The 23,356-nt window shown below is 76.9% G+C and overlaps 23 non-coding genes across 23 annotated transcripts; all 23 read right to left on the minus strand.

Annotated features, from left to right (window-relative positions):
- Positions 1–17: 17 nt before the first annotated feature.
- On the minus strand, positions 18–136 carry LOC136140066 (5S ribosomal RNA). Its single transcript, XR_010657563.1, has one exon. It is a non-coding gene; the product is annotated as a 5S ribosomal RNA (ribosomal RNA).
- Positions 137–1,037: 901 nt separating this feature from the next.
- On the minus strand, positions 1,038–1,156 carry LOC136140067 (5S ribosomal RNA). Its single transcript, XR_010657564.1, has one exon. It is a non-coding gene; the product is annotated as a 5S ribosomal RNA (ribosomal RNA).
- Positions 1,157–2,080: 924 nt separating this feature from the next.
- On the minus strand, positions 2,081–2,199 carry LOC136140068 (5S ribosomal RNA). Its single transcript, XR_010657565.1, has one exon. It is a non-coding gene; the product is annotated as a 5S ribosomal RNA (ribosomal RNA).
- Positions 2,200–3,100: 901 nt separating this feature from the next.
- LOC136139436 (5S ribosomal RNA) lies at positions 3,101–3,219 on the minus strand. The gene has a single exon (XR_010656973.1). It is a non-coding gene; the product is annotated as a 5S ribosomal RNA (ribosomal RNA).
- Positions 3,220–4,120: 901 nt separating this feature from the next.
- LOC136140069 (5S ribosomal RNA) lies at positions 4,121–4,239 on the minus strand. The gene has a single exon (XR_010657566.1). It is a non-coding gene; the product is annotated as a 5S ribosomal RNA (ribosomal RNA).
- A 901-nt stretch (positions 4,240–5,140) lies between these two features.
- Positions 5,141–5,259, minus strand: LOC136140070 (5S ribosomal RNA). Its single transcript, XR_010657567.1, has one exon. It is a non-coding gene; the product is annotated as a 5S ribosomal RNA (ribosomal RNA).
- Positions 5,260–6,183: 924 nt separating this feature from the next.
- On the minus strand, positions 6,184–6,302 carry LOC136140071 (5S ribosomal RNA). The gene has a single exon (XR_010657568.1). It is a non-coding gene; the product is annotated as a 5S ribosomal RNA (ribosomal RNA).
- A 901-nt stretch (positions 6,303–7,203) lies between these two features.
- On the minus strand, positions 7,204–7,322 carry LOC136140073 (5S ribosomal RNA). The gene has a single exon (XR_010657570.1). It is a non-coding gene; the product is annotated as a 5S ribosomal RNA (ribosomal RNA).
- A 924-nt stretch (positions 7,323–8,246) lies between these two features.
- On the minus strand, positions 8,247–8,365 carry LOC136140074 (5S ribosomal RNA). The gene has a single exon (XR_010657571.1). It is a non-coding gene; the product is annotated as a 5S ribosomal RNA (ribosomal RNA).
- Positions 8,366–9,289: 924 nt separating this feature from the next.
- LOC136140075 (5S ribosomal RNA) lies at positions 9,290–9,408 on the minus strand. The gene has a single exon (XR_010657572.1). It is a non-coding gene; the product is annotated as a 5S ribosomal RNA (ribosomal RNA).
- A 924-nt stretch (positions 9,409–10,332) lies between these two features.
- LOC136140076 (5S ribosomal RNA) lies at positions 10,333–10,451 on the minus strand. The gene has a single exon (XR_010657573.1). It is a non-coding gene; the product is annotated as a 5S ribosomal RNA (ribosomal RNA).
- Positions 10,452–11,352: 901 nt separating this feature from the next.
- LOC136140077 (5S ribosomal RNA) lies at positions 11,353–11,471 on the minus strand. The gene has a single exon (XR_010657574.1). It is a non-coding gene; the product is annotated as a 5S ribosomal RNA (ribosomal RNA).
- A 924-nt stretch (positions 11,472–12,395) lies between these two features.
- LOC136140078 (5S ribosomal RNA) lies at positions 12,396–12,514 on the minus strand. The gene has a single exon (XR_010657575.1). It is a non-coding gene; the product is annotated as a 5S ribosomal RNA (ribosomal RNA).
- A 924-nt stretch (positions 12,515–13,438) lies between these two features.
- LOC136140079 (5S ribosomal RNA) lies at positions 13,439–13,557 on the minus strand. The gene has a single exon (XR_010657576.1). It is a non-coding gene; the product is annotated as a 5S ribosomal RNA (ribosomal RNA).
- Positions 13,558–14,481: 924 nt separating this feature from the next.
- On the minus strand, positions 14,482–14,600 carry LOC136140080 (5S ribosomal RNA). Its single transcript, XR_010657577.1, has one exon. It is a non-coding gene; the product is annotated as a 5S ribosomal RNA (ribosomal RNA).
- A 901-nt stretch (positions 14,601–15,501) lies between these two features.
- On the minus strand, positions 15,502–15,620 carry LOC136140081 (5S ribosomal RNA). Its single transcript, XR_010657578.1, has one exon. It is a non-coding gene; the product is annotated as a 5S ribosomal RNA (ribosomal RNA).
- Positions 15,621–16,544: 924 nt separating this feature from the next.
- On the minus strand, positions 16,545–16,663 carry LOC136140082 (5S ribosomal RNA). The gene has a single exon (XR_010657579.1). It is a non-coding gene; the product is annotated as a 5S ribosomal RNA (ribosomal RNA).
- Positions 16,664–17,587: 924 nt separating this feature from the next.
- On the minus strand, positions 17,588–17,706 carry LOC136140084 (5S ribosomal RNA). Its single transcript, XR_010657581.1, has one exon. It is a non-coding gene; the product is annotated as a 5S ribosomal RNA (ribosomal RNA).
- Positions 17,707–18,607: 901 nt separating this feature from the next.
- LOC136140085 (5S ribosomal RNA) lies at positions 18,608–18,726 on the minus strand. Its single transcript, XR_010657582.1, has one exon. It is a non-coding gene; the product is annotated as a 5S ribosomal RNA (ribosomal RNA).
- Positions 18,727–19,650: 924 nt separating this feature from the next.
- LOC136140086 (5S ribosomal RNA) lies at positions 19,651–19,769 on the minus strand. Its single transcript, XR_010657583.1, has one exon. It is a non-coding gene; the product is annotated as a 5S ribosomal RNA (ribosomal RNA).
- Positions 19,770–20,693: 924 nt separating this feature from the next.
- On the minus strand, positions 20,694–20,812 carry LOC136140087 (5S ribosomal RNA). The gene has a single exon (XR_010657584.1). It is a non-coding gene; the product is annotated as a 5S ribosomal RNA (ribosomal RNA).
- A 924-nt stretch (positions 20,813–21,736) lies between these two features.
- Positions 21,737–21,855, minus strand: LOC136139430 (5S ribosomal RNA). Its single transcript, XR_010656967.1, has one exon. It is a non-coding gene; the product is annotated as a 5S ribosomal RNA (ribosomal RNA).
- A 924-nt stretch (positions 21,856–22,779) lies between these two features.
- LOC136140088 (5S ribosomal RNA) lies at positions 22,780–22,898 on the minus strand. Its single transcript, XR_010657585.1, has one exon. It is a non-coding gene; the product is annotated as a 5S ribosomal RNA (ribosomal RNA).
- Positions 22,899–23,356: the final 458 nt, after the last annotated feature.

Consider the following 23,356-nt stretch of genomic DNA (forward strand, 5'->3'; position numbering starts at 1 on the left):
CGGAGCGGGAGGCAAAAAGCCTACAGCACCCGGTATTCCCAGGCGGTCTCCCATCCAAGTACTAACCAGGCCCGACCCTGCTTAGCTTCCGAGATCAGACGAGATCGGGCGCGTTCAGGGTGGTATGGCCGTAGACGGGGGCGGGGACCGCGGGCTGCCTCTTGAGGCCCAGTTGCGCTGGCGCTGGCGCCTTAGGGCCAGCCAGCCTGGCGGTCAGCCCGCCCAGGCAGGGGGAACGGACGTCTCGGGTATCGGGCGGTGGCGGAGGGTTTGGCCACCACCTCCCAGCCGAGGGCCGGCGTGACCCAGCAAACCCTTCGGCGCTTGGCGCCCCGCCCAAGATCCCGCACGTCGCTCACAGGGACGTGGCCCCGGAGGCTTCGGGGCCCGGGGCCCGCGGTCCCTGGGGCATCGCCCCTGCCCGCCCACGCGGCGCTAGGCGCAGCCCGGCCGCAGCCCGGGCCGGCCCTGCTGCCCGACAGCAGCTGGCCCGAAGCCACTGGGAGCCACCATTGCGTCGCCACGGCCCCTCAGCCCCGGCAAGGCCACCCTTGCCCGCACACCACCCGCCGAGCTCAGGAGCCCGCCCCTGGTGGCCGGCAGGCCCGGGGAAGCGGCCCCGGCCCTCGATCCCGCTCCCGCACCCGGCCGCGGCGACACGGCGGAGGCGGGGCTTCTGCCGGAGGGAGCTGTGGCGGGACACACCGGCGCACAGGTGGCGGCAGCGGGGCTGGGCGCCAGTGGGGGCGGCCAGGTGCAGGTCGAGGGGCTCGCTGGCCGAAAGGACGGCAACCGGGCCCGCGGCGGATTCTGGGTCCGGGCCAGCCACCCCGGGAGCGTCCGGGGTGCGGCTGCCTTCCGGGGCCGCCTTCTGGCCGCCCGGCCGGCCGGGCCGGCGGGGAGCGGCCCCTCCGGCGCACGCGCGCCGTGGTGGGAGGGGCCTGAGGAGGTGGGGCCTGCAGCGGGGCCCGGCGGGGGCGGAGCCGGCGGCCACCGCCCGCGGGCGAGGAAAGGAGAAGGCGGAGCGGGAGGCAAAAAGCCTACAGCACCCGGTATTCCCAGGCGGTCTCCCATCCAAGTACTAACCAGGCCCGACCCTGCTTAGCTTCCGAGATCAGACGAGATCGGGCGCGTTCAGGGTGGTATGGCCGTAGACGGGGGCGGGGACCGCGGGCTGCCTCTTGAGGCCCAGTTGCGCTGGCGCTGGCGCCTTAGGGCCAGCCAGCCCGGCGGTCAGCCCGCCCCGGCGGGACCCCGCCGCCCGCCCAGGCAGGGGGAACGGACGTCTCGGGTATCGGGCGGTGGCGGAGGGTTTGGCCACCACCTCCCAGCCGAGGGCCGGCGTGACCCAGCAAACCCTTCAGCGCTTGGCGCCCCGCCCAAGATCCCGCACGTCGCTCACAGGGACGTGGCCCCGGGGGCTTCGGGGCCCGGGGCCCGCGGTCCCTGGGGCATCGCCCCTGCCCGCCCACGCGGCGCTAGGCGCAGCCCGGCCGCAGCCCGGGCCGGCCCTGCTGCCCGACAGCAGCTGGCCCGAAGCCACTGGGAGCCACCATTGCGTCGCCACGGCCCCTCAGCCCCGGCAAGGCCACCCTTGCCCGCACACCACCCGCCGAGCTCAGGAGCCCGCCCCTGGTGGCCGGCAGGCCCGGGGAAGCGGCCCCGGCCCTCGATCCCGCTCCCGCACCCGGCCGCGGCGACACGGCGGAGGCGGGGCTTCTGCCGGAGGGAGCTGTGGCGGGACACACCGGCGCACAGGTGGCGGCAGCGGGGCTGGGCGCCAGTGGGGGCGGCCAGGTGCAGGTCGAGGGGCTCGCTGGCCGAAAGGACGGCAACCGGGCCCGCGGCGGATTCTGGGTCCGGGCCAGCCACCCCGGGAGCATCCGGGGTGCGGCTGCCTTCCGGGGCCGCATTCTGGCCGCCCGGCCGGCCGGGCCGGCGGGGAGCGACCCCTCCGGCGCACGCGCGCCGTGGTGGGAGGGGCCTGAGGAGGTGGGGCCTGCAGCGGGGCCCGGCGGGGGCGGAGCCGGCGGCCACCGCCCGCGGGCGAGTAAAGGAGAAGGCGGAGCGGGAGGCAAAAAGCCTACAGCACCCGGTATTCCCAGGCGGTCTCCCATCCAAGTACTAACCAGGCCCGACCCTGCTTAGCTTCCGAGATCAGACGAGATCGGGCGCGTTCAGGGTGGTATGGCCGTAGACGGGGACGGGGACCGCGGGCTGCCTCTTGAGGCCCAGTTGCGCTGGCGCTGGCGCCTTAGGGCCAGCCAGCCCGGCGGTCAGCCCGCCCAGGCAGGGGGAACGGACGTCTCGGGTATCGGGCGGTGGCGGAGGGTTTGGCCACCACCTCCCAGCCGAGGGCCGGCGTGACCCAGCAAACCCTTCGGCGCTTGGCGCCCCGCCCAAGATCCCGCACGTCCCTCTCAGGGACGTGGCCCCGGAGGCTTCGGGGCCCGGGGCCCGCGGTCCCTGGGGCATCGCCCCTGCCCGCCCACGCGGCGCTAGGCGCAGCCCGGCCGCAGCCCGGGCCGGCCCTGCTGCCCGACAGCAGCTGGCCCGAAGCCACTGGGAGCCACCATTGCGTCGCCACGGCCCCTCAGCCCCGGCAAGGCCACCCTTGCCCGCACACCACCCGCCGAGCTCAGGAGCCCGCCCCTGGTGGCCGGCAGGCCCGGGGAAGCGGCCCCGGCCCTCGATCCCGCTCCCGCACCCGGCCGCGGCGACACGGCGGAGGCGGGGCTTCTGCCGGAGGGAGCTGTGGCGGGACACACCGGCGCACAGGTGGCGGCAGCGGGGCTGGGCGCCAGTGGGGGCGGCCAGGTGCAGGTCGAGGGGCTCGCTGGCCGAAAGGACGGCAACCGGGCCCGCGGCGGATTCTGGGTCCGGGCCAGCCACCCCGGGAGCGTCCGGGGTGCGGCTGCCTTCCGGGGCCGCCTTCTGGCCGCCCGGCCGGCCGGGCCGGCGGGGAGCGGCCCCTCCGGCGCACGCGCGCCGTGGTGGGAGGGGCCTGAGGAGGTGGGGCCTGCAGCGGGGCCCGGCGGGGGCGGAGCCGGCGGCCACCGCCCGCGGGCGAGTAAAGGAGAAGGCGGAGCGGGAGGCAAAAAGCCTACAGCACCCGGTATTCCCAGGCGGTCTCCCATTCAAGTACTAACCAGGCCCGACCCTGCTTAGCTTCCGAGATCAGACGAGATCGGGCGCGTTCAGGGTGGTATGGCCGTAGACGGGGGCGGGGACCGCGGGCTGCCTCTTGAGGCCCAGTTGCGCTGGCGCTGGCGCCTTAGGGCCAGCCAGCCCGGCGGTCAGCCCGCCCAGGCAGGGGGAACGGACGTCTCGGGTATCGGGCGGTGGCGGAGGGTTTGGCCACCACCTCCCAGCCGAGGGCCGGCGTGACCCAGCAAACCCTTCGGCGCTTGGCGCCCCGCCCAAGATCCCGCACGTCGCTCACAGGGACGTGGCCCCGGAGGCTTCGGGGCCCGGGGCCCGCGGTCCCTGGGGCATCGCCCCTGCCCGCCCACGCGGCGCTAGGCGCAGCCCGGCCGCAGCCCGGGCCGGCCCTGCTGCCCGACTGCAGCTGGCCCGAAGCCACTGGGAGCCACCATTGCGTCGCCACGGCCCCTCAGCCCCGGCAAGGCCACCCTTGCCCGCACACCACCCGCCGAGCTCAGGAGCCCGCCCCTGGTGGCCGGCAGGCCCGGGGAAGCGGCCCCGGCCCTCGATCCCGCTCCCGCACCCGGCCGCGGCGACACGGCGGAGGCGGGGCTTCTGCCGGAGGGAGCTGTGGCGGGACACACCGGCGCACAGGTGGCGGCAGCGGGGCTGGGCGCCAGTGGGGGCGGCCAGGTGCAGGTCGAGGGGCTCGCTGGCCGAAAGGACGGCAACCGGGCCCGCGGCGGATTCTGGGTCCGGGCCAGCCACCCCGGGAGCGTCCGGGGTGCGGCTGCCTTCCGGGGCCGCCTTCTGGCCGCCCGGCCGGCCGGGCCGGCGGGGAGCGGCCCCTCCGGCGCACGCGCGCCGTGGTGGGAGGGGCCTGAGGAGGTGGGGCCTGCAGCGGGGCCCGGCGGGGGCGGAGCCGGCGGCCACCGCCCGCGGGCGAGTAAAGGAGAAGGCGGAGCGGGAGGCAAAAAGCCTACAGCACCCGGTATTCCCAGGCGGTCTCCCATCCAAGTACTAACCAGGCCCGACCCTGCTTAGCTTCCGAGATCAGACGAGATCGGGCGCGTTCAGGGTGGTATGGCCGTAGACGGGGGCGGGGACCGCGGGCTGCCTCTTGAGGCCCAGTTGCGCTGGCGCTGGCGCCTTAGGGCCAGCCAGCCCGGCGGTCAGCCCGCCCAGGCAGGGGGAACGGACGTCTCGGGTATCGGGCGGTGGCGGAGGGTTTGGCCACCACCTCCCAGCCGAGGGCCGGCGTGACCCAGCAAACCCTTCGGCGCTTGGCGCCCCGCCCAAGATCCCGCACGTCGCTCACAGGGACGTGGCCCCGGGGGCTTCGGGGCCCGGGGCCCGCGGTCCCTGGGGCATCGCCCCTGCCCGCCCACGCGGCGCTAGGCGCAGCCCGGCCGCAGCCCGGGCCGGCCCTGCTGCCCGACAGCAGCTGGCCCGAAGCCACTGGGAGCCACCATTGCGTCGCCACGGCCCCTCAGCCCCGGCAAGGCCACCCTTGCCCGCACACCACCCGCCGAGCTCAGGAGCCCGCCCCTGGTGGCCGGCAGGCCCGGGGAAGCGGCCCCGGCCCTCGATCCCGCTCCCGCACCCGGCCGCGGCGACACGGTGGAGGCGGGGCTTCTGCCGGAGGGAGCTGTGGCGGGACACACCGGCGCACAGGTGGCGGCAGCGGGGCTGGGCGCCAGTGGGGGCGGCCAGGTGCAGGTCGAGGGGCTCGCTGGCCGAAAGGACGGCAACCGGGCCCGCGGCGGATTCTGGGTCCGGGCCAGCCACCCCGGGAGCGTCCGGGGTGCGGCTGCCTTCCGGGGCCGCCTTCTGGCCGCCCGGCCGGCCGGGCCGGCGGGGAGCGGCCCCTCCGGCGCACGCGCGCCCTGGTGGGAGGGGCCTGAGGAGGTGGGGCCTGCAGCAGGGCCCGGCGGGGGCGGAGCCGGCGGCCACCGCCCGCGGGCGAGTAAAGGAGAAGGCGGAGCGGGAGGCAAAAAGCCTACAGCACCCGGTATTCCCAGGCGGTCTCCCATCCAAGTACTAACCAGGCCCGACCCTGCTTAGCTTCCGAGATCAGACGAGATCGGGCGCGTTCAGGGTGGTATGGCCGTAGACGGGGGCGGGGACCGCGGGCTGCCTCTTGAGGCCCAGTTGCGCTGGCGCTGGCGCCTTAGGGCCAGCCAGCCCGGCGGTCAGCCCGCCCCGGCGGGACCCCGCCGCCCGCCCAGGCAGGGGGAACGGACGTCTCGGGTATCGGGCGGTGGCGGAGGGTTTGGCCACCACCTCCCAGCCGAGGGCCGGCGTGACCCAGCAAACCCTTCGGCGCTTGGCGCCCCGCCCAAGATCCCGCACGTCGCTCACAGGGACGTGGCCCCGGGGGCTTCGGGGCCCGGGGCCCGCGGTCCCTGGGGCATCGCCCCTGCCCGCCCACGCGGCGCTAGGCGCAGCCCGGCCGCAGCCCGGGCCGGCCCTGCTGCCCGACAGCAGCTGGCCCGAAGCCACTGGGAGCCACCATTGCGTCGCCACGGCCCCTCAGCCCCGGCAAGGCCACCCTTGCCCGCACACCACCCGCCGAGCTCAGGAGCCCGCCCCTGGTGGCCGGCAGGCCCGGGGAAGCGGCCCCGGCCCTCGATCCCGCTCCCGCACCCGGCCGCGGCGACACGGCGGAGGCGGGGCTTCTGCCGGAGGGAGCTGTGGCGGGACACACCGGCGCACAGGTGGCGGCAGCGGGGCTGGGCGCCAGTGGGGGCGGCCAGGTGCAGGTCGAGGGGCTCGCTGGCCGAAAGGACGGCAACCGGGCCCGCGGCGGATTCTGGGTCCGGGCCAGCCACCCCGGGAGCGTCCGGGGTGCGGCTGCCTTCCGGGGCCGCCTTCTGGCCGCCCGGCCGGCCGGGCCGGCGGGGAGCGGCCCCTCCGGCGCACGCGCGCCGTGGTGGGAGGGGCCTGAGGAGGTGGGGCCTGCAGCGGGGCCCGGCGGGGGCGGAGCCGGCGGCCACCGCCCGCGGGCGAGTAAAGGAGAAGGCGGAGCGGGAGGCAAAAAGCCTACAGCACCCGGTATTCCCAGGCGGTCTCCCATCCAAGTACTAACCAGGCCCGACCCTGCTTAGCTTCCGAGATCAGACGAGATCGGGCGCGTTCAGGGTGGTATGGCCGTAGACGGGGGCGGGGACCGCGGGCTGCCTCTTGAGGCCCAGTTGCGCTGGCGCTGGCGCCTTAGGGCCAGCCAGCCCGGCGGTCAGCCCGCCCAGGCAGGGGGAACGGACGTCTCGGGTATCGGGCGGTGGCGGAGGGTTTGGCCACCACCTCCCAGCCGAGGGCCGGCGTGACCCAGCAAACCCTTCGGCGCTTGGCGCCCCGCCCAAGATCCCGCACGTCGCTCACAGGGACGTGGCCCCGGGGGCTTCGGGGCCCGGGGCCCGCGGTCCCTGGGGCATCGCCCCTGCCCGCCCACGCGGCGCTAGGCGCAGCCCGGCCGCAGCCCGGGCCAGCCCTGCTGCCCGACAGCAGCTGGCCCGAAGCCACTGGGAGCCACCATTGCGTCGCCACGGCCCCTCAGCCCCGGCAAGGCCACCCTTGCCCGCACACCACCCGCCGAGCTCAGGAGCCCGCCCCTGGTGGCCGGCAGGCCCGGGGAAGCGGCCCCGGCCCTCGATCCCGCTCCCGCACCCGGCCGCGGCGACACGGCGGAGGCGGGGCTTCTGCCGGAGGGAGCTGTGGCGGGACACACCGGCGCACAGGTGGCGGCAGCGGGGCTGGGCGCCAGTGGGGGCGGCCAGGTGCAGGTCGAGGGGCTCGCTGGCCGAAAGGACGGCAACCGGGCCCGCGGCGGATTCTGGGTCCGGGCCAGCCACCCCGGGAGCGTCCGGGGTGCGGCTGCCTTCCGGGGCCGCCTTCTGGCCGCCCGGCCGGCCGGGCCGGCGGGGAGCGGCCCCTCCGGCGCACGCGCGCCGTGGTGGGAGGGGCCTGAGGAGGTGGGGCCTGCAGCGGGGCCCGGCGGGGGCGGAGCCGGCGGCCACCGCCCGCGGGCGAGTAAAGGAGAAGGCGGAGCGGGAGGCAAAAAGCCTACAGCACCCGGTATTCCCAGGCGGTCTCCCATCCAAGTACTAACCAGGCCCGACCCTGCTTAGCTTCCGAGATCAGACGAGATCGGGCGCGTTCAGGGTGGTATGGCCGTAGACGGGGGCGGGGACCGCGGGCTGCCTCTTGAGGCCCAGTTGCGCTGGCGCTGGCGCCTTAGGGCCAGCCAGCCCGGCGGTCAGCCCGCCCCGGCGGGACCCCGCCGCCCGCCCAGGCAGGGGGAACGGACGTCTCGGGTATCGGGCGGTGGCGGAGGGTTTGGCCACCACCTCCCAGCCGAGGGCCGGCGTGACCCAGCAAACCCTTCGGCGCTTGGCGCCCCGCCCAAGATCCCGCACGTCGCTCACAGGGACGTGGCCCCGGGGGCTTCGGGGCCCGGGGCCCGCGGTCCCTGGGGCATCGCCCCTGCCCGCCCACGCGGCGCTAGGCGCAACCCGGCCGCAGCCCGGGCCGGCCCTGCTGCCCGACAGCAGCTGGCCCGAAGCCACTGGGAGCCACCATTGCGTCGCCACGGCCCCTCAGCCCCGGCAAGGCCACCCTTGCCCGCACACCACCCGCCGAGCTCAGGAGCCCGCCCCTGGTGGCCGGCAGGCCCGGGGAAGCGGCCCCGGCCCTCGATCCCGCTCCCGCACCCGGCCGCGGCGACACGGTGGAGGCGGGGCTTCTGCCGGAGGGAGCTGTGGCGGGACACACCGGCGCACAGGTGGCGGCAGCGGGGCTGGGCGCCAGTGGGGGCGGCCAGGTGCAGGTCGAGGGGCTCGCTGGCCGAAAGGACGGCAACCGGGCCCGCGGCGGATTCTGGGTCCGGGCCAGCCACCCCGGGAGCGTCCGGGGTGCGGCTGCCTTCCGGGGCCGCCTTCTGGCCGCCCGGCCGGCCGGGCCGGCGGGGAGCGGACCCTCCGGCGCACGCGCGCCGTGGTGGGAGGGGCCTGAGGAGGTGGGGCCTGCAGCGGGGCCCGGCGGGGGCGGAGCCGGCGGCCACCGCCCGCGGGCGAGTAAAGGAGAAGGCGGAGCGGGAGGCAAAAAGCCTACAGCACCCGGTATTCCCAGGCGGTCTCCCATCCAAGTACTAACCAGGCCCGACCCTGCTTAGCTTCCGAGATCAGACGAGATCGGGCGCGTTCAGGGTGGTATGGCCGTAGACGGGGGCGGGGACCGCGGGCTGCCTCTTGAGGCCCAGTTGCGCTGGCGCTGGCGCCTTAGGGCCAGCCAGCCCGGCGGTCAGCCCGCCCCGGCGGGACCCCGCCGCCCGCTCAGGCAGGGGGAACGGACGTCTCGGGTATCGGGCGGTGGCGGAGGGTTTGGCCACCACCTCCCAGCCGAGGGCCGGCGTGACCCAGCAAACCCTTCGGCGCTTGGCGCCCCGCCCAAGATCCCGCACGTCGCTCACAGGGACGTGGCCCCGGGGGCTTCGGGGCCCGGGGCCCGCGGTCCCTGGGGCATCGCCCCTGCCCGCCCACGCGGCGCTAGGCGCAGCCCGGCCGCAGCCCGGGCCGGCCCTGCTGCCCGACAGCAGCTGGCCCGAAGCCACTGGGAGCCACCATTGCGTCGCCACGGCCCCTCAGTCCCGGCAAGGCCACCCTTGCCCGCACACCACCCGCCGAGCTCAGGAGCCCGCCCCTGGTGGCCGGCAGGCCCGGGGAAGCGGCCCCGGCCCTCGATCCCGCTCCCGCACCCGGCCGCGGCGACACGGCGGAGGCGGGGCTTCTGCCGGAGGGAGCTGTGGCGGGACACACCGGCGCACAGGTGGCGGCAGCGGGGCTGGGCGCCAGTGGGGGCGGCCAGGTGCAGGTCGAGGGGCTCGCTGGCCGAAAGGACGGCAACCGGGCCCGCGGCGGATTCTGGGTCCGGGCCAGCCACCCCGGGAGCGTCCGGGGTGCGGCTGCCTTCCGGGGCCGCCTTCTGGCCGCCCGGCCGGCCGGGCCGGCGGGGAGCGGCCCCTCCGGCGCACGCGCGCCGTGGTGGGAGGGGCCTGAGGAGGTGGGGCCTGCAGCGGGGCCCGGCGGGGGCGGAGCCGGCGGCCACCGCCCGCGGGCGAGTAAAGGAGAAGGCGGAGCGGGAGGCAAAAAGCCTACAGCACCCGGTATTCCCAGGCGGTCTCCCATCCAAGTACTAACCAGGCCCGACCCTGCTTAGCTTCCGAGATCAGACGAGATCGGGCGCGTTCAGGGTGGTATGGCCGTAGACGGGGGCGGGGACCGCGGGCTGCCTCTTGAGGCCCAGTTGCGCTGGCGCTGGCGCCTTAGGGCCAGCCAGCCCGGCGGTCAGCCCGCCCCGGCGGGACCCCGCCGCCCGCCCAGGCAGGGGGAACGGACGTCTCGGGTATCGGGCGGTGGCGGAGGGTTTGGCCACCACCTCCCAGCCGAGGGCCGGCGTGACCCAGCAAACCCTTCGGCGCTTGGCGCCCCGCCCAAGATCCCGCACGTCGCTCACAGGGACGTGGCCCCGGGGGCTTCGGGGCCCGGGGCCCGCGGTCCCTGGGGCATCGCCCCTGCCCGCCCACGCGGCGCTAGGCGCAGCCCGGCCGCAGCCCGGGCCGGCCCTGCTGCCCGACAGCAGCTGGCCCGAAGCCACTGGGAGCCACCATTGCGTCGCCACGGCCCCTCAGCCCCGGCAAGGCCACCCTTGCCCGCACACCACCCGCCGAGCTCAGGAGCCCGCCCCTGGTGGCCGGCAGGCCCGGGGAAGCGGCCCCGGCCCTCGATCCCGCTCCCGCACCCGGCCGCGGCGACACGGCGGAGGCGGGGCTTCTGCCGGAGGGAGCTGTGGCGGGACACACCGGCGCACAGGTGGCGGCAGCGGGGCTGGGCGCCAGTGGGGGTGGCCAGGTGCAGGTCGAGGGGCTCGCTGGCCGAAAGGACGGCAACCGGGCCCGCGGCGGATTCTGGGTCCGGGCCAGCCACCCCGGGAGCGTCCGGGGTGCGGCTGCCTTCCGGGGCCGCCTTCTGGCCGCCCGGCCGGCCGGGCCGGCGGGGAGCGGCCCCTCCGGCGCACGCGCGCCGTGGTGGGAGGGGCCTGAGGAGGTGGGGCCTGCAGCGGGGCCCGGCGGGGGCGGAGCCGGCGGCCACCGCCCGCGGGCGAGTAAAGGAGAAGGCGGAGCGGGAGGCAAAAAGCCTACAGCACCCGGTATTCCCAGGCGGTCTCCCATCCAAGTACTAACCAGGCCCGACCCTGCTTAGCTTCCGAGATCAGACGAGATCGGGCGCGTTCAGGGTGGTATGGCCGTAGACGGGGGCGGGGACCGCGGGCTGCCTCTTGAGGCCCAGTTGCGCTGGCGCTGGCGCCTTAGGGCCAGCCAGCCCGGCGGTCAGCCCGCCCAGGCAGGGGGAACGGACGTCTCGGGTATCGGGCGGTGGCGGAGGGTTTGGCCACCACCTCCCAGCCGAGGGCCGGCGTGACCCAGCAAACCCTTCGGCGCTTGGCGCCCCGCCCAAGATCCCGCACGTCGCTCACAGGGACGTGGCCCCGGAGGCTTCGGGGCCCGGGGCCCGCGGTCCCTGGGGCATCGCCCCTGCCCGCCCACGCGGCACTAGGCGCAGCCCGGCCGCAGCCCGGGCCGGCCCTGCTGCCCGACTGCAGCTGGCCCGAAGCCACTGGGAGCCACCATTGCGTCGCCACGGCCCCTCAGCCCCGGCAAGGCCACCCTTGCCCGCACACCACCCGCCGAGCTCAGGAGCCCGCCCCTGGTGGCCGGCAGGCCCGGGGAAGCGGCCCCGGCCCTCGATCCCGCTCCCGCACCCGGCCGCGGCGACACGGCGGAGGCGGGGCTTCTGCCGGAGGGAGCTGTGGCGGGACACACCGGCGCACAGGTGGCGGCAGCGGGGCTGGGCGCCAGTGGGGGCGGCCAGGTGCAGGTCGAGGGGCTCGCTGGCCGAAAGGACGGCAACCGGGCCCGCGGCGGATTCTGGGTCCGGGCCAGCCACCCCGGGAGCGTCCGGGGTGCGGCTGCCTTCCGGGGCCGCCTTCTGGCCGCCCGGCCGGCCGGGCCGGCGGGGAGCGGCCCCTCCGGCGCACGCGCGCCGTGGTGGGAGGGGCCTGAGGAGGTGGGGCCTGCAGCGGGGCCCGGCGGGGGCGGAGCCGGCGGCCACCGCCCGCGGGCGAGTAAAGGAGAAGGCGGAGCGGGAGGCAAAAAGCCTACAGCACCCGGTATTCCCAGGCGGTCTCCCATCCAAGTACTAACCAGGCCCGACCCTGCTTAGCTTCCGAGATCAGACGAGATCGGGCGCGTTCAGGGTGGTATGGCCGTAGACGGGGGCGGGGACCGCGGGCTGCCTCTTGAGGCCCAGTTGCGCTGGCGCTGGCGCCTTAGGGCCAGCCAGCCCGGCGGTCAGCCCGCCCCGGCGGGACCCCGCCGCCCGCCCAGGCAGGGGGAACGGACGTCTCGGGTATCGGGCGGTGGCGGAGGGTTTGGCCACCACCTCCCAGCCGAGGGCCGGCGTGACCCAGCAAACCCTTCGGCGCTTGGCGCCCCGCCCAAGATCCCGCACGTCGCTCACAGGGACGTGGCCCCGGGGGCTTCGGGGCCCGGGGCCCGCGGTCCCTGGGGCATCGCCCCTGCCCGCCCACGCGGCGCTAGGCACAGCCCGGCCGCAGCCCGGGCCGGCCCTGCTGCCCGACAGCAGCTGGCCCGAAGCCACTGGGAGCCACCATTGCGTCGCCACGGCCCCTCAGCCCCGGCAAGGCCACCCTTGCCCGCACACCACCCGCCGAGCTCAGGAGCCCGCCCCTGGTGGCCGGCAGGCCCGGGGAAGCGGCCCCGGCCCTCGATCCCGCTCCCGCACCCGGCCGCGGCGACACGGCGGAGGCGGGGCTTCTGCTGGAGGGAGCTGTGGCGGGACACACCGGCGCACAGGTGGCGGCAGCGGGGCTGGGCGCCAGTGGGGGCGGCCAGGTGCAGGTCGAGGGGCTCGCTGGCCGAAAGGACGGCAACCGGGCCCGCGGCGGATTCTGGGTCCGGGCCAGCCACCCCGGGAGCGTCCGGGGTGCGGCTGCCTTCCGGGGCCGCCTTCTGGCCGCCCGGCCGGCCGGGCCGGCGGGGAGCGGCCCCTCCGGCGCACGCGCGCCGTGGTGGGAGGGGCCTGAGGAGGTGGGGCCTGCAGCGGGGCCCGGCGGGGGCGGAGCCGGCGGCCACCGCCCGCGGGCGAGTAAAGGAGAAGGCGGAGCGGGAGGCAAAAAGCCTACAGCACCCGGTATTCCCAGGCGGTCTCCCATCCAAGTACTAACCAGGCCCGACCCTGCTTAGCTTCCGAGATCAGACGAGATCGGGCGCGTTCAGGGTGGTATGGCCGTAGACGGGGGCGGGGACCGCGGGCTGCCTCTTGAGGCCCAGTTGCGCTGGCGCTGGCGCCTTAGGGCCAGCCAGCCCGGCGGTCAGCCCGCCCCGGCGGGACCCCGCCGCCCGCCCAGGCAGGGGGAACGGACGTCTCGGGTATCGGGCGGTGGCGGAGGGTTTGGCCACCACCTCCCAGCCGAGGGCCGGCGTGACCCAGCAAACCCTTCGGCGCTTGGCGCCCCGCCCAAGATCCCGCACGTCGCTCACAGGGACGTGGCCCCGGGGGCTTCGGGGCCCGGGGCCCGCGGTCCCTGGGGCATCGCCCCTGCCCGCCCACGCGGCGCTAGGCGCAGCCCGGCCGCAGCCCGGGCCGGCCCTGCTGCCCGACAGCAGCTGGCCCGAAGCCACTGGGAGCCACCATTGCGTCGCCACGGCCCCTCAGCCCCGGCAAGGCCACCCTTGCCCGCACACCACCCGCCGAGCTCAGGAGCCCGCCCCTGGTGGCCGGCAGGCCCGGGGAAGCGGCCCCGGCCCTCGATCCCGCTCCCGCACCCGGCCGCGGCGACACGGCGGAGGCGGGGCTTCTGCCGGAGGGAGCTGTGGCGGGACACACCGGCGCACAGGTGGCGGCAGCGGGGCTGGGCGCCAGTGGGGGCGGCCAGGTGCAGGTCGAGGGGCTCGCTGGCCGAAAGGACGGCAACCGGGCCCGCGGCGGATTCTGGGTCCGGGCCAGCCACCCCGGGAGCGTCCGGGGTGCGGCTGCCTTCCGGGGCCGCCTTCTGGCCGCCCGGCCGGCCGGGCCGGTGGGGAGCGGCCCCTCCGGCGCACGCGCGCCGTGGTGGGAGGGGCCTGAGGAGGTGGGGCCTGCAGCGGGGCCCGGCGGGGGCGGAGCCGGCGGCCACCGCCCGCGGGCGAGTAAAGGAGAAGGCGGAGCGGGAGGCAAAAAGCCTACAGCACCCGGTATTCCCAGGCGGTCTCCCATCCAAGTACTAACCAGGCCCGACCCTGCTTAGCTTCCGAGATCAGACGAGATCGGGCGCGTTCAGGGTGGTATGGCCGTAGACGGGGGCGGGGACCGCGGGCTGCCTCTTGAGGCCCAGTTGCGCTGGCGCTGGCGCCTTAGGGCCAGCCAGCCCGGCGGTCAGCCCGCCCCGGCGGGACCCCGCCGCCCGCCCAGGCAGGGGGAACGGACGTCTCGGGTATCGGGCGGTGGCGGAGGGTTTGGCCACCACCTCCCAGCCGAGGGCCGGCGTGACCCAGCAAACCCTTCGGCGCTTGGCGCCCCGCCCAAGATCCCGCACGTCGCTCACAGGGACGTGGTCCCGGGGGCTTCGGGGCCCGGGGCCCGCGGTCCCTGGGGCATCGCCCCTGCCCGCCCACGCGGCGCTAGGCGCAGCCCGGCCGCAGCCCGGGCCGGCCCTGCTGCCCGACAGCAGCTGGCCCGAAGCCACTGGGAGCCACCATTGCGTCGCCACGGCCCCTCAGCCCCGGCAAGGCCACCCTTGCCCGCACACCACCCGCCGAGCTCAGGAGCCCGCCCCTGGTGGCCGGCAGGCCCGGGGAAGCGGCCCCGGCCCTCGATCCCGCTCCCGCACCCGGCCGCGGCGACACGGCGGAGGCGGGGCTTCTGCCGGAGGGAGCTGTGGCGGGACACACCGGCGCACAGGTGGCGGCAGCGGGGCTGGGCGCCAGTGGGGGCGGCCAGGTGCAGGTCGAGGGGCTCGCTGGCCGAAAGGACGGCAACCGGGCCCGCGGCGGATTCTGGGTCCGGGCCAGCCACCCCGGGAGCGTCCGGGGTGCGGCTGCCTTCCGGGGCCGCCTTCTGGCCGCCCGGCCGGCCGGGCCGGCGGGGAGCGGCCCCTCCGGCGCACGCGCGCCGTGGTGGGAGGGGCCTGAGGAGGTGGGGCCTGCAGCGGGGCCCGGCGGGGGCGGAGCCGGCGGCCACCGCCCGCGGGCGAGTAAAGGAGAAGGCGGAGCGGGAGGCAAAAAGCCTACAGCACCCGGTATTCCCAGGCGGTCTCCCATCCAAGTACTAACCAGGCCCGACCCTGCTTAGCTTCCGAGATCAGACGAGATCGGGCGCGTTCAGGGTGGTATGGCCGTAGACGGGGGCGGGGACCGCGGGCTGCCTCTTGAGGCCCAGTTGCGCTGGCGCTGGCGCCTTAGGGCCAGCCAGCCCGGCGGTCAGCCCGCCCAGGCAGGGGGAACGGACGTCTCGGGTATCGGGCGGTGGCGGAGGGTTTGGCCACCACCTCCCAGCCGAGGGCCGGCGTGACCCAGCAAACCCTTCGGCGCTTGGCGCCCCACCCAAGATCCCGCACGTCGCTCACAGGGACGTGGCCCCGGAGGCTTCGGGGCCCGGGGCCCGCGGTCCCTGGGGCATCGCCCCTGCCCGCCCACGCGGCGCTAGGCGCAGCCCGGCCGCAGCCCGGGCCGGCCCTGCTGCCCGACAGCAGCTGGCCCGAAGCCACTGGGAGCCACCATTGCGTCGCCACGGCCCCTCAGCCCCGGCAAGGCCACCCTTGCCCGCACACCACCCGCCGAGCTCAGGAGCCCGCCCCTGGTGGCCGGCAGGCCCGGGGAAGCGGCCCCGGCCCTCGATCCCGCTCCCGCACCCGGCCGCGGCGACACGGCGGAGGCGGGGCTTCTGCCGGAGGGAGCTGTGGCGGGACACACCGGCGCACAGGTGGCGGCAGCGGGGCTGGGCGCCAGTGGGGGCGGCCAGGTGCAGGTCGAGGGGCTCGCTGGCCGAAAGGACGGCAACCGGGCCCGCGGCGGATTCTGGGTCCGGGCCAGCCACCCCGGGAGCGTCCGGGGTGCGGCTGCCTTCCGGGGCCGCCTTCTGGCCGCCCGGCCGGCCGGGCCGGCGGGGAGCGGCCCCTCCGGCGCACGCGCGCCGTGGTGGGAGGGGCCTGAGGAGGTGGGGCCTGCAGCGGGGCCCGGCGGGGGCGGAGCCGGCGGCCACCGCCCGCGGGCGAGTAAAGGAGAAGGCGGAGCGGGAGGCAAAAAGCCTACAGCACCCGGTATTCCCAGGCGGTCTCCCATCCAAGTACTAACCAGGCCCGACCCTGCTTAGCTTCCGAGATCAGACGAGATCGGGCGCGTTCAGGGTGGTATGGCCGTAGACGGGGGCGGGGACCGCGGGCTGCCTCTTGAGGCCCAGTTGCGCTGGCGCTGGCGCCTTAGGGCCAGCCAGCCCGGCGGTCAGCCCGCCCCGGCGGGACCCCGCCGCCCGCCCAGGCAGGGGGAACGGACGTCTCGGGTATCGGGCGGTGGCGGAGGGTTTGGCCACCACCTCCCAGCCGAGGGCCGGCGTGACCCAGCAAACCCTTCGGCGCTTGGCGCCCCGCCCAAGATCCCGCACGTCGCTCACAGGGACGTGGCCCCGGGGGCTTCGGGGCCCGGGGCCCGCGGTCCCTGGGGCATCGCCCCTGCCCGCCCACGCGGCGCTAGGCGCAGCCCGGCCGCAGCCCGGGCCGGCCCTGCTGCCCGACAGCAGCTGGCCCGAAGCCACTGGGAGCCACCATTGCGTCGCCACGGCCCCTCAGCCCCGGCAAGGCCACCCTTGCCCGCACACCACCCGCCGAGCTCAGGAGCCCGCCCCTGGTGGCCGGCAGGCCCGGGGAAGTGGCCCCGGCCCTCGATCCCGCTCCCGCACCCGGCCGCGGCGACACGGCGGAGGCGGGGCTTCTGCCGGAGGGAGCTGTGGCGGGACACACCGGCGCACAGGTGGCGGCAGCGGGGCTGGGCGCCAGTGGGGGCGGCCAGGTGCAGGTCGAGGGGCTCGCTGGCCGAAAGGACGGCAACCGGGCCCGCGGCGGATTCTGGGTCCGGGCCAGCCACCCCGGGAGCGTCCGGGGTGCGGCTGCCTTCCGGGGCCGCCTTCTGGCCGCCCGGCCGGCCGGGCCGGCGGGGAGCGGCCCCTCCGGCGCACGCGCGCCGTGGTGGGAGGGGCCTGAGGAGGTGGGGCCTGCAGCGGGGCCCGGCGGGGGCGGAGCCGGCGGCCACCGCCCGCGGGCGAGTAAAGGAGAAGGCGGAGCGGGAGGCAAAAAGCCTACAGCACCCGGTATTCCCAGGCGGTCTCCCATCCAAGTACTAACCAGGCCCGACCCTGCTTAGCTTCCGAGATCAGACGAGATCGGGCGCGTTCAGGGTGGTATGGCCGTAGACGGGGGCGGGGACCGCGGGCTGCCTCTTGAGGCCCAGTTGCGCTGGCGCTGGCGCCTTAGGGCCAGCCAGCCCGGCGGTCAGCCCGCCCCGGCGGGACCCCGCCGCCCGCCCAGGCAGGGGGAACGGACGTCTCGGGTATCGGGCGGTGGCGGAGGGTTTGGCCACCACCTCCCAGCCGAGGGCCGGCGTGACCCAGCAAACCCTTCGGCGCTTGGCGCCCCGCCCAAGATCCCGCACGTCGCTCACAGGGACGTGGTCCCGGGGGCTTCGGGGCCCGGGGCCCGCGGTCCCTGGGGCATCGCCCCTGCCCGCCCACGCGGCGCTAGGCGCAGCCCGGCCGCAGCCCGGGCCGGCCCTGCTGCCCGACAGCAGCTGGCCCGAAGCCACTGGGAGCCACCATTGCGTCGCCACGGCCCCTCAGCCCCGGCAAGGCCACCCTTGCCCGCACACCACCCGCCGAGCTCAGGAGCCCGCCCCTGGTGGCCGGCAGGCCCGGGGAAGCGGCCCCGGCCCTCGATCCCGCTCCCGCACCCGGCCGCGGCGACACGGCGGAGGCGGGGCTTCTGCCGGAGGGAGCTGTGGCGGGACACACCGGCGCACAGGTGGCGGCAGCGGGGCTGGGCGCCAGTGGGGGCGGCCAGGTGCAGGTCGAGGGGCTCGCTGGCCGAAAGGACGGCAACCGGGCCCGCGGCGGATTCTGGGTCCGGGCCAGCCACCCCGGGAGCGTCCGGGGTGCGGCTGCCTTCCGGGGCCGCCTTCTGGCCGCCCGGCCGGCCGGGCCGGCGGGGAGCGGCCCCTCCGGCGCACGCGCGCCGTGGTGGGAGGGGCCTGAGGAGGTGGGGCCTGCAGCGGGGCCCGGCGGGGGCGGAGCCGGCGGCCACCGCCCGCGGGCGAGTAAAGGAGAAGGCGGAGCGGGAGGCAAAAAGCCTACAGCACCCGGTATTCCCAGGCGGTCTCCCATCCAAGTACTAACCAGGCCCGACCCTGCTTAGCTTCCGAGATCAGACGAGATCGGGCGCGTTCAGGGTGGTATGGCCGTAGACGGGGGCGGGGACCGCGGGCTGCCTCTTGAGGCCCAGTTGCGCTGGCGCTGGCGCCTTAGGGCCAGCCAGCCCGGCGGTCAGCCCGCCCAGGCAGGGGGAACGGACGTCTCGGGTATCGGGCGGTGGCGGAGGGTTTGGCCACCACCTCCCAGCCGAGGGCCGGCGTGACCCAGCAAACCCTTCGGCGCTTGGCGCCCCACCCAAGATCCCGCACGTCGCTCACAGGGACGTGGCCCCGGAGGCTTCGGGGCCCGGGGCCCGCGGTCCCTGGGGCATCGCCCCTGCCCGCCCACGCGGCGCTAGGCGCAGCCCGGCCGCAGCCCGGGCCGGCCCTGCTGCCCGACAGCAGCTGGCCCGAAGCCACTGGGAGCCACCATTGCGTCGCCACGGCCCCTCAGCCCCGGCAAGGCCACCCTTGCCCGCACACCACCCGCCGAGCTCAGGAGCCCGCCCCTGGTGGCCGGCAGGCCCGGGGAAGCGGCCCCGGCCCTCGATCCCGCTCCCGCACCCGGCCGCGGCGACACGGCGGAGGCGGGGCTTCTGCCGGAGGGAGCTGTGGCGGGACACACCGGCGCACAGGTGGCGGCAGCGGGGCTGGGCGCCAGTGGGGGCGGCCAGGTGCAGGTCGAGGGGCTCGCTGGCCGAAAGGACGGCAACCGGGCCCGCGGCGGATTCTGGGTCCGGGCCAGCCACCCCGGGAGCGTCCGGGGTGCGGCTGCCTTCCGGGGCCGCCTTCTGGCCGCCCGGCCGGCCGGGCCGGCGGGGAGCGGCCCCTCCGGCGCACGCGCGCCGTGGTGGGAGGGGCCTGAGGAGGTGGGGCCTGCAGCGGGGCCCGGCGGGGGCGGAGCCGGCGGCCACCGCCCGCGGGCGAGTAAAGGAGAAGGCGGAGCGGGAGGCAAAAAGCCTACAGCACCCGGTATTCCCAGGCGGTCTCCCATCCAAGTACTAACCAGGCCCGACCCTGCTTAGCTTCCGAGATCAGACGAGATCGGGCGCGTTCAGGGTGGTATGGCCGTAGACGGGGGCGGGGACCGCGGGCTGCCTCTTGAGGCCCAGTTGCGCTGGCGCTGGCGCCTTAGGGCCAGCCAGCCCGGCGGTCAGCCCGCCCCGGCGGGACCCCGCCGCCCGCCCAGGCAGGGGGAACGGACGTCTCGGGTATCGGGCGGTGGCGGAGGGTTTGGCCACCACCTCCCAGCCGAGGGCCGGCGTGACCCAGCAAACCCTTCGGCGCTTGGCGCCCCGCCCAAGATCCCGCACGTCGCTCACAGGGACGTGGCCCCGGGGGCTTCGGGGCCCGGGGCCCGCGGTCCCTGGGGCATCGCCCCTGCCCGCCCACGCGGCGCTAGGCGCAGCCCGGCCGCAGCCCGGGCCGGCCCTGCTGCCCGACAGCAGCTGGCCCGAAGCCACTGGGAGCCACCATTGCGTCGCCACGGCCCCTCAGCCCCGGCAAGGCCACCCTTGCCCGCACACCACCCGCCGAGCTCAGGAGCCCGCCCCTGGTGGCCGGCAGGCCCGGGGAAGCGGCCCCGGCCCTCGATCCCGCTCCCGCACCCGGCCGCGGCGACACGGCGGAGGCGGGGCTTCTGCCGGAGGGAGCTGTGGCGGGACACACCGGCGCACAGGTGGCGGCAGCGGGGCTGGGCGCCAGTGGGGGCGGCCAGGTGCAGGTCGAGGGGCTCGCTGGCCGAAAGGACGGCAACCGGGCCCGCGGCGGATTCTGGGTCCGGGCCAGCCACCCCGGGAGCGTCCGGGGTGCGGCTGCCTTCCGGGGCCGCCTTCTGGCCGCCCGGCCGGCCGGGCCGGCGGGGAGCGGCCCCTCCGGCGCACGCGCGCCGTGGTGGGAGGGGCCTGAGGAGGTGGGGCCTGCAGCGGGGCCCGGCGGGGGCGGAGCCGGCGGCCACCGCCCGCGGGCGAGTAAAGGAGAAGGCGGAGCGGGAGGCAAAAAGCCTACAGCACCCGGTATTCCCAGGCGGTCTCCCATCCAAGTACTAACCAGGCCCGACCCTGCTTAGCTTCCGAGATCAGACGAGATCGGGCGCGTTCAGGGTGGTATGGCCGTAGACGGGGGCGGGGACCGCGGGCTGCCTCTTGAGGCCCAGTTGCGCTGGCGCTGGCGCCTTAGGGCCAGCCAGCCCGGCGGTCAGCCCGCCCCGGCGGGACCCCGCCGCCCGCCCAGGCAGGGGGAACGGACGTCTCGGGTATCGGGCGGTGGCGGAGGGTTTGGCCACCACCTCCCAGCCGAGGGCCGGCGTGACCCAGCAAACCCTTCGGCGCTTGGCGCCCCGCCCAAGATCCCGCACGTCGCTCACAGGGACGTGGCCCCGGGGGCTTCGGGGCCCGGGGCCCGCGGTCCCTGGGGCATCGCCCCTGCCCGCCCACGCCGCGCTAGGCGCAGCCCGGCCGCAGCCCGGGCCGGCCCTGCTGCCCGACAGCAGCTGGCCCGAAGCCACTGGGAGCCACCATTGCGTCGCCACGGCCCCTCAGCCCCGGCAAGGCCACCCTTGCCCGCACACCACCCGCCGAGCTCAGGAGCCCGCCCCTGGTGGCCGGCAGGCCCGGGGAAGCGGCCCCGGCCCTCGATCCCGCTCCCGCACCCGGCCGCGGCGACACGGCGGAGGCGGGGCTTCTGCCGGAGGGAGCTGTGGCGGGACACACCGGCGCACAGGTGGCGGCAGCGGGGCTGGGCGCCAGTGGGGGCGGCCAGGTGCAGGTCGAGGGGCTCGCTGGCCGAAAGGACGGCAACCGGGCCCGCGGCGGATTCTGGGTCCGGGCCAGCCACCCCGGGAGCGTCCGGGGTGCGGCTGCCTTCCGGGGCCGCCTTCTGGCCGCCCGGCCGGCCGGGCCGGCGGGGAGCGGCCCCTCCGGCGCACGCGCGCCGTGGTGGGAGGGGCCTGAGGAGGTGGGGCCTGCAGCGGGGCCCGGCGGGGGCGGAGCCGGCGGCCACCGCCCGCGGGCGAGTAAAGGAGAAGGCGGAGCGGGAGGCAAAAAGCCTACAGCACCCGGTATTCCCAGGCGGTCTCCCATCCAAGTACTAACCAGGCCCGACCCTGCTTAGCTTCCGAGATCAGACGAGATCGGGCGCGTTCAGGGTGGTATGGCCGTAGACGGGGGCGGGGACCGCGGGCTGCCTCTTGAGGCCCAGTTGCGCTGGCGCTGGCGCCTTAGGGCCAGCCAGCCCGGCGGTCAGCCCGCCCCGGCGGGACCCCGCCGCCCGCCCAGGCAGGGGGAACGGACGTCTCGGGTATCGGGCGGTGGCGGAGGGTTTGGCCACCACCTCCCAGCCGAGGGCCGGCGTGACCCAGCAAACCCTTCGGCGCTTGGCGCCCCGCCCAAGATCCCGCACGTCGCTCACAGGGACGTGGCCCCGGGGGCTTCGGGGCCCGGGGCCCGCGGTCCCTGGGGCATCGCCCCTGCCCGCCCACGCGGCGCTAGGCGCAGCCCGGCCGCAGCCCGGGCCGGCCCTGCTGCCCGACAGCAGCTGGCCCGAAGCCACTGGGAGCCACCATTGCGTCGCCACGGCCCCTCAGCCCCGGCAAGGCCACCCTTGCCCGCACACCACCCGCCGAGCTCAGGAGCCCGCCCCTGGTGGCCGGCAGGCCCGGGGAAGCGGCCCCGGCCCTCGATCCCGCTCCCGCACCCGGCCGCGGCGACACGGCGGAGGCGGGGCTTCTGCCGGAGGGAGCTGTGGCGGGACACACCGGCGCACAGGTGGCGGCAGCGGGGCTGGGCGCCAGTGGGGGCGGCCAGGTGCAGGTCGAGGGGCTCGCTGGCCGAAAGGACAGCAACCGGGCCCGCGGCGGATTCTGGGTCCGGGCCAGCCACCCCGGGAGCGTCCGGGGTGCGGCTGCCTTCCGGGGCCGCCTTCTGGCCGCCCGGCCGGCCGGGCCGGCGGGGAGCGGCCCCTCCGGCGCACGCGCGCCGTGGTGGGAGGGGCCTGAGGAGGTGGGGCCTGCAGCGGGGCCCGGCGGGGGCGGAGCCGGCGGCCACCGCCCGCGGGCGAGTAAAGGAGAAGGCGGAGCGGGAGGCAAAAAGCCTACAGCACCCGGTATTCCCAGGCGGTCTCCCATCCAAGTACTAACCAGGCCCGACCCTGCTTAGCTTCCGAGATCAGACGAGATCGGGCGTGTTCAGGGTGGTATGGCCGTAGACGGGGGCGGGGACCGCGGGCTGCCTCTTGAGGCCCAGTTGCGCTGGCGCTGGCGCCTTAGGGCCAGCCAGCCCGGCGGTCAGCCCGCCCCGGCGGGACCCCGCCGCCCGCCCAGGCAGGGGGAACGGACGTCTCGGGTATCGGGCGGTGGCGGAGGGTTTGGCCACCACCTCCCAGCCGAGGGCCGGCGTGACCCAGCAAACCCTTCGGCGCTTGGCGCCCCGCCCAAGATCCCGCACGTCGCTCACAGGGACGTGGCCCCGGGGGCTTCGGGGCCCGGGGCCCGCGGTCCCTGGGGCATCGCCCCTGCCCGCCCACGCGGCGCTAGGCGCAGCCCGGCCGCAGCCCGGGCCGGCCCTGCTGCCCGACAGCAGCTGGCCCGAAGCCACTGGGAGCCACCATTGCGTCGCCACGGCCCCTCAGCCCCGGCAAGGCCACCCTTGCCCGCACACCACCCGCCGAGCTCAGGAGCCCGCCCCTGGTGGCCGGCAGGCCCGGGGAAGCGGCCCCGGCCCTCGATCCCGCTCCCGCACCCGGCCACGGCGACACGGCGGAGGCGGGGCTTCTGCCGGAGGGAGCTGTGGCGGGACACACCGGCGCACAGGTGGCGGCAGCGGGGCTGGGCGCCAGTGGGGGCGGCCAGGTGCAGGTCGAGGGGCTCGCTGGCCGAAAGGACGGCAACCGGGCCCGCGGCGGATTCTGGGTCCGGGCCAGCCACCCCGGGAGCGTCCGGGGTGCGGCTGCCTTCCGGGGCCGCCTTCTGGCCGCCCGGCCGGCCGGGCCGGCGGGGAGCGGCCCCTCCGGCGCACGCGCGCCGTGGTGGGAGGGGCCTGAGGAGGTGGGGCCTGCAGCGGGGCCCGGCGGGGGCGGAGCCGGCGGCCACCGCCCGCGGGCGAGTAAAGGAGAAGGCGGAGCGGGAGGCAAAAAGCCTACAGCACCCGGTATTCCCAGGCGGTCTCCCATCCAAGTACTAACCAGGCCCGACCCTGCTTAGCTTCCGAGATCAGACGAGATCGGGCGCGTTCAGGGTGGTATGGCCGTAGACGGGGGCGGGGACCGCGGGCTGCCTCTTGAGGCCCAGTTGCGCTGGCGCTGGCGCCTTAGGGCCAGCCAGCCCGGCGGTCAGCCCGCCCCGGCGGGACCCCGCCGCCCGCCCAGGCAGGGGGAACGGACGTCTCGGGTATCGGGCGGTGGCGGAGGGTTTGGCCACCACCTCCCAGCCGAGGGCCGGCGTGACCCAGCAAACCCTTCGGCGCTTGGCGCCCCGCCCAAGATCCCGCACGTCGCTCACAGGGACGTGGCCCCGGGGGCTTCGGGGCCCGGGGCCCGCGGTCCCTGGGGCATCGCCCCTGCCCGCCCACGCGGCGCTAGGCGCAGCCCGGCCGCAGCCCGGGCCGGCCCTGCTGCCCGACAGCAGCTGGCCCGAAGCCACTGGGAGCCACCATTGCGTCGCCACGGCCCCTCAGCCCCGGCAAGGCCACCCTTGCCCGCACACCACCCGCC

This window comes from Phocoena phocoena, chromosome 19 (assembly GCF_963924675.1).
Source record: "Phocoena phocoena chromosome 19, mPhoPho1.1, whole genome shotgun sequence".
NCBI lineage: Eukaryota > Metazoa > Chordata > Mammalia > Artiodactyla > Phocoenidae > Phocoena > Phocoena phocoena.